The 7,693-nt window shown below is 38.4% G+C and overlaps 1 protein-coding gene across 1 annotated transcript in view; it reads left to right on the top strand.

The window, feature by feature from the left end:
• Window positions 1-7,693, top strand: part of MAST2 (microtubule associated serine/threonine kinase 2) — a 165,380-nt gene that overhangs the window by 51,431 nt on the left and 106,256 nt on the right.

Genomic DNA, 7,693 nt, shown 5'->3' on the forward strand with positions numbered 1-7,693 from the left:
TTGGAAATCCTTTTAGGACTAATTACTAAATATCTTTAAAATTGATTGCTTATGCTTTCAATTTCTGAGAGTGTTTTCCCATATCTATGTGGAATGGATTTGATGCAGCTTTAAGGAAGGATGGGAGACACCTTTATTGTTGAGGCTTTTTGAGGAACTAAAAGGTTTCTCTTCCCTGGGACTTTCTCCCAGAGCTTTACTGTTAGGAAACTTGGTGTTATTTTAGGGCTGGCCAAGCTGTCCAGCTGCCTGGCAGCACTGGCCTGGCACATTTTTCTTTTTGTCTAAATTAATTGAGTTGTAAAGATAAAATTCTATTGGTGTGTCACAAGTCTTAGCCTAACATTGACAAAGCAATTGGAGACATGGGGAGTGCCTCTCAAAAACAGCCACCAAATTTAATTTCTGCCTGTTTGCTTTCAAATGCTTCACAACTGGGGAGTCAGTGAGAAACCAGCCTGACAGACTTTGGACTGGTGGGAGAGACCTGCTGCTGATGTTAACACTGACCTGACCATGTGCCTTTTGTTCCTTCAGCTATGGTATTGAAGAATGTCCAGTTGATTTTAATATAATACCAATGTATTTCAATATAATTTTAGGGGCAATCTTTGAATTTTGTTCCTGGTCTGTATTGACAGTGCACTGAATGAATATGAGCTGATGAGCCAGGGCTGGAGTTTTCATGAGATGCTCATTGTTTCATATAGATTTATGTGGGATAAACCAGAAAGGTTCTTGTGGAATCCTTTTGTTAGGCTTGGTTATTCAGTTTTAAGAGATATTGAAAGAGTTTAAGAATCAAATTGGTTGTCAGGTAGCCTTGATGACAGTTAATTTGTCTAGAAACAACCTTTTAAGGAGTAGACGTGTATAGTAGAAATATCAACTGACTTAATCACAGATTAATATTAGTATGAGCCTACAAGGGAGAGAATAAGACTGGATTTGTTTATTTGTAATGCTCTTGGCATTTTTAGCAGCTGTGACTGTTTCCTTGTGACCATGGCATGCCCAGTCTTGAAGGAATTTTTGGTGCAAGTCAAGACAGAGTAATTTTAAGAGCCGTTTCTAACAATAGCATTACAGCTGGAGTTCTGGAGATGAGACTCTTCCCTGCATTTTCTAAAATTTTGCAGAATGTGACCTTTGACTTAAATTTCTGAAACTGGCGCCGTCTGGCAAAATGGAAGAGAATTTTGAACAGTTGCTCCCATTATTTGGGATGAGTGTTCAGTGCTGGGCAGGCTCTTTCACACATCAGGAATCTGCTTCATGGCCTTGTAAAACTAGAATTAAGTAATGAGAAAGATTAATGAGCTGTCTAAGCTGTGTGCCTTATTACTCTCAGTATTCCTTTGCCTTTAGGCTAATTTGTGCAAAAATATATAAGGAAGATTTGGAGCATTTATTATTGGTGTTATTTCTCAGGTTTCAAAGTATTACCTTTTATTTACAGAGAACTACCATGTGTCTCACTTTTTATTTTGTTGCTACACACGCACACACACATTTTGGGTTGTTGTTGTTGTTTAATTTGGGGAATAAGTCATCATAATGGCCTTCCAGAGCTGCTGCTGTTGCAATTTATGGATTGTCTGTTAGGAGAGTAAATTCATGGTTTTTCTTCTGCTCTGCTGGTTTTTTTCTATGCTTCTGCATCCCATTTAGGATTCTGGGTTGCAAAATTCAAGCTGTAATATTTAAATTTACTTTTTCCTGCTAGTGAAATTTCACCTTAAAAACATTGTCTCTTATGTGCTCCGTAACATTTAAAAATAAGTTTGGCAAATGTACTTGAAGAGGGCTGCTTCTATGGTTGGTTTTATTTTTTTAGCTTTGAGGAAAACAATCAAGTTAATAGTAAATTAGTTTGCTGATGTCTAAGGATTGAACAGCTGAGTTACTGTACCCCTGTTATTGTGACCAGGGCTCTTAGAGGTTGTCTTAATTTTCAGAAGCCACTCTTTGTTTAACCACTGCTGAAAAGCTTGGGATCGGATATAAATCTAGGAATCATCTTTATTATGGGAAGAAAGAGACTTCTGCTTGACTGAGGGCATGAAATCAGAGTGACCCTGTGCTCCTGGTCCTGAGAAACAGAGATAGGAATGAATCCTGTGGAGGAAGTGAGAGCTGGAGCACTGCAAGTCACTCATGGCTCTGGCTGCTGAGGGATGTGTGGGTGCCACCCTGCCGTGGGCTGTGGGTGCCCACTGAGCTGTGGAAAAGCTGTGCCTTTTCCTGGGGCTGGTCCCTTCATCCCTTGGGAATGTGGTTTGCATCCACTGTTTGCATTGTCATTTTCCAGTCATGATGTGTGATTTCAGTCCTGTTTGTTGCCATGAGCGGTGGCTCATGCTGCGCACTGCGTAATGTTGTATTTTGGGCTGGAAAACATGATGTAATGTACAAAATATGGAGCAGACACTCCAGCTTACTAAAATATGTATAGATATAGTATATATATACACACATGGGAGTGGGCACTGAAAATATTCTGAGGAAAGTGTGAATTCTTGCCTGTTTTGAGATGTTTTCTGGAATTATTTTAGGTCAAGTAGCCAAAATCCATAATCTTATGGAAAGCCCTGAGGTTAAGTGAGATGAAGGGTTAGTGGGAAGCTTCTGGTCACATATATTCTTGACAAGTTAATGCACAGATGTGACCTGGATCCTTAGCTTTGCTTACCGAAGAATAAGTTTCTGTTGCCCATTTAGAAGGGCTGGTGGGGGAGGGAAAATAATTTGCTGTGTTTGAGAATTTTGCTTGAAGTTTAAAGGGCTTTTAGCTTTATTTCCTTCTACAGTAACTCTAATTTGAAATAAATCCAAAGGCTTTTTATTTTGCTGACTAGTAAGGGATTTCTAAGCTGAAGAGAAAAGAAAGACTGGAAGATCTAAAAGCATGAAATGCATCATTGGCTGATTCGTGACCTGTGGGTCAGAAGACTGATATACACTGAATAGAGAAATGGGGCTGCCTGTTAGTTAAACAGCTAAGGGTTTTTTCCCCATTTGGTTTTATAGGTTAGAATAGTTGCACGTGGTATTTTTATTGTCATGCAACTTCTGCTGAGGTAGAAAATGAATCAAAACAATAACTTTATTTTGCTTTGAACTTGTAGTATGTTTAGGGTAGCACTAGGTGAACAGATACACTATTGATTATTCTAGTGTCACACACATTTTTCTGCATGCTGTGGCCCTTTGCCACCATGGAGGTGAGATTTCTTAGGAAAGGGTGGTTCCAGGCAGTTTGGGTGGTACTGGGAATATGGGGGGATGCTCTGGGACTAAGCTATCCATGGCATTTTAGAATTTGTGTGATGGCAGACATAAATTCAGTAGAGTGCAGAGAAAGGTCTGGGAATTAAATCCATGCCCTCTGAATATTTTGAATGGTATTGGCAAGAGGCTGGGTATTCGTTTCCTGTATTTTAAGTATCTCTGTAGCTAAGCAGATGATCTAACAGTATGATCCTGAATTTAGTTTCTAAAAAGTCAGTAAATTACAGAAAATATCTGCAGCATATTCCATAGGTTCATCTGACCTTCAGTACAGATATGGTTTCAGTGTTGCTGTTTAAAATTCTTCACTGATGAGTTTGGGAAACAAGTTCAGATGTAATCATTTCTAGACAGAGAAATTGAGAAGTGCTGTTTTTAATAACCATTTACAGTGATATGGTGAAAAGAAGGAAATTATTTTTCCTGACAGATTCTGATAGCAGAAAGAAAAGCTTAGCGTGGGGCATTTTTTTTTTCTTAATCACCATGAAAAATTCCTTCCTGTTAATCTGATGGATGGATTACAGTTTGTCCTTGCACGGCCAGGTTGTACTTTCCATCAGAATTGGAGATTCCAACCCTCATTATATCATTTCTGTAATGCAAATGGTTATGTATAGAGGGAGATTTAATTAATCCCCTGCTGGTTGGTAGTATACCCTAAAGCAAACATAGTCAGCAAAGGAAAAAAAATTAAAACAAGAGTGCATGGTACCAGGTCACTGACTGTCAGTGGAATTTCATCATCTGTGAAATATTAACTTATTAACTGAAATGTATTTACTCTTATAGCTGTAAAAATATTTGTCTATTGTCCCAACTGGTATGATAGCGAGTACCTTGCAAGGGAGCCAAGGTCAAAAGCAATCTCAGGAATCATGCTGTCTGCTCTGGCAAAAATATGGAACATCCTGTGTGGTGATGGGTCTCATTTTAATTTGCAAGGACTCCATTTAAGCTGCCATCAGTGCAGGCTCCAGCATCCAACTTTGCCTGTGGGTCTGTGCCATATGTGCAGATACATATTCAAGGACAAATTACAAGACTGAGAGAAAGTGACAAATTTGAGTGATGGGTTCCTGTTTTTTCACACTTTTATAACATAACGGATCTGCTGGAACGATGTGGGCTGTATTGTAGGTCAGTGAACAAATAAATTTCCAGACTTTATTTCCTCTCCATATTGTGTGCACACACCTATGCAAAAAGCCAGCACTCTTCCTGCTGCCTGAAACATTCCTGTTTTCAGATGCAGTTTCTGTATATAAAAAAACCACAACTGAATAAATGTTTCAGTATCTATATACTAAACCATGTATTTTACAAACAAAAATGATCTTTCAAATGACTGGTATTTTTTCTCTTTAGCCTCCTTGCTGCCTGTAAAATGAGAATTGAGTTTTATTGTGAAACCTCTTCTGTAGCATGATATGGTGTCCAACTGATTTTATAGCCTTATGATTGAGGTGATGAACTTAAGATAAAAGAAAATATAACTCTTTTGAAGGCAGATATTTGAATCAGCTTTTTATAAATTCTGTGATGCTGATTTTCTTTCCCAAGGTTCCTTTTTAACTGCTCATCTGAAAATCTGCTGCTTCTTTTGTCTTGTAGAGATCAAGTTGCATGTTTAATAATTATGCCCTGAAATGTGGAACTGGAACAAAAAATTAACTTTCAGAACAGTCTGTTCTTGTCATTTGGGTACTGCAAGATTTAATACACTCCTTATTTTTTAGGATCTGTGAAAGTAGTTCTTTATTTCCACTTCTGAAAGTTCTTTGTGAATAATGTGCACCAGTATTTTACAGTGTTCTTATGCTATTTAGCACTTCATATAAATCAAATATAAATGTAAGCCTCTGTTTTGAGGGTTATATTGTTGACCTAGAGAGCAGGTGGCATGGAGCTGGCTGGAGTAATAATGGTAATATAAATATAGCTACTGGCAGCACAAGTGCTCAGGGAGGCAGATGTGCTCTTGGGAGGGGCAGTTTGGAATTTTGCAGGTTCCTGTGTTGTTCTCATCAGAAGGGTGATCTTTAATGAAAAATGTCCTTTAGGATAAACTAGCATATTGAAAGGATTACAGCTGCACCCTTTAAATAGTGTTTCAGACCAAGGAGTCACAGCTCAGCACTCTTTTATTGGTTATTTCACCTCTTAAAATGTGATTTATTTTTTCAGGATACATGGACATGTAATGCCAAACTCCTTTTGTGGTGTGAGTGGAAACCAGTTAAATCATACCACCTACCTCATAATTTACTAACTAAAACATTTAATCTCTACTATAAGTGATACTATATATGATTCTGAGTAGACTTTAACCTTTATAGGGTGCTTGTGGAATGCTGTTGGACTTATATTTTTCATAATTATTGAATCACTGCTTTTGTAGTGCTGCTCCATACGTTTGAAACCACCCTGTCATTATAAGATACAAACTCTCTGTTGGTCCCATTACCCACATTGAAGTGTTGAGCTGTCTTAAGACCCAGCTGAGTCTCAACCCTGTGAGTGTATCCCCATGTCTGGGAGGCATTTTCATTGTCCCCTTGATCCCCTGGAGATATGCAGTGTTCTCCTGGCACTGGGCATCCTCAAACAGGAAATAGTTCAGCAGTTGTCTGCAGTCTGCTCCCTCCTTTCCATCTCCAGGTGTTTTCACTCTGGGATGTAACTTCTTCACACACAAACTCCCTGGTGACCTGGGAAAGCAAATCTCATAATTACACTGGTCGTGGTTGTGTAATGTCCAGCTCTGATGCTTTTGCCTTGGCCCCACTGTTCATGGCCTGTTTTGGGGGATTTTGGGGCTGTTACCAGCTCTGGAGAGGCAGAGGAGGGCAGGGAGCTGTGTGAGTGCATTGTCATTTCTCCAGAGGCCAGGGAAAGTGCTGCAGAGGCCAGGATGGGGTGGGCTGTGTGGCTGTTAGGGTTTGTGAAGGGGATTTTAAGACTGACATGAACTGAGGCATAGTGGAACAACAGGTATAAAAATTGATTGTTTTGATTGTGCTCTTTGTTGTCAAGACCACAGTGGTATTAAATGTGAACTGCTGCCTATTGATTCCACAGCTGCACGGTGTTTGTCAAGGTGGTGGTGGTGCAGAATGAAGACAATTCCTGCATGGATAGGATAATATTTCAATTGCGTTGAGATGTCATCTGCCAGGACTTTGTTCCTTCCTTATTTGGAAACTCAGTTTCCAGGGGATGTTTTCAGGAACAAAGCCCCAGGCAGTCCTCCTCTTAACCTTGAATGCATTTTATCCTGAATTTCTTACATTATAGGAAGTATTAAAGGTCATATCGTTTGAGTAAAGCAAGATTTCTGTAAGGGAGAACTGATTTGTCCATTCCTGTTCCTGGACCATGTTTCTTGTGATGTACATCTGGTAATTACAAGTCACAATTACCAGAGCTGTGCTGCTGCAAGGGAGTGTTCTCTCTTTAAATGACTTTTCAGCTCTAATGACTAGAGCAAAGCTTGTAAAAATGAACCCTAGAAGTTCAAAAACTAGAAGGTAGTTAGATTTAAAGGTCACTGTTTTGCTTTTTCATCCAGTACTATGAAATTCCAGAGCTTTAGACATACATTCTAAAAATTTCAGGAGCTTACTGTGTTGGAATCAACAGAAATACATCATTTGAATAGAAAAAGTGCCTTCTGCCAAGAGGTGCCATCTTCTTTAAAAAGCATAAATTAAATACAGCTGCTCATATGATGAAAGAGATGTATATGCATGTCTAAGTAACACACTAGCCAAAGAAGCAGGATAACATATAATACCTATATCTTATCTGTTTTTTTATTCATTTGCAGTAACAAAAGCTGTCCTTGCTGCATAGGTTTCACAGTTGGAAACTAATTCTTTCTAACAAATGAGAGTGGAAGAAATACCTTTTTTAGAATATAAACCATACAACCTGTTATAGATGCTAATGATTTATTATCTTATGCACTTGAAGTGTTTTGATTAGATCTTGACAAGTTTGTCTGACGACAGGAATTTATTTCTCCATGCTGTAAGCTGTCAGCCTTGAGATAATTCACACATGGAATTTGCTCGGCACTGTTAAACTGTAATGGAATTTCAAATTATGGAGAACTAATACTTGAAAATAATACTGGCATGTAAGAGTTATTTATTAATTTATTTGTTATTAGTGGCTGTAACTTTTTGGTATCTTTGAAAAACTTCAAGCCAAATCCAATGTCTTACTGATCAGACCAGTCACTGCCTGTCAATAGCATTGTTAGTCATGTCAGTCAGCACAAACACTGTGGCTAAAGATGGAAAAGAGATTACCTTACCAGTGTTATGGATTTGATTTTTTTTTCCCGATTGATTTTTTTGTTCAATATTCAGTGAAAACACTGATTTTTTTTTTTTTT

This window comes from Geospiza fortis, unplaced genomic scaffold, assembly GCF_000277835.1.
Source record: "Geospiza fortis unplaced genomic scaffold, GeoFor_1.0 scaffold333, whole genome shotgun sequence".
Lineage (NCBI taxonomy): Eukaryota > Metazoa > Chordata > Aves > Passeriformes > Thraupidae > Geospiza > Geospiza fortis.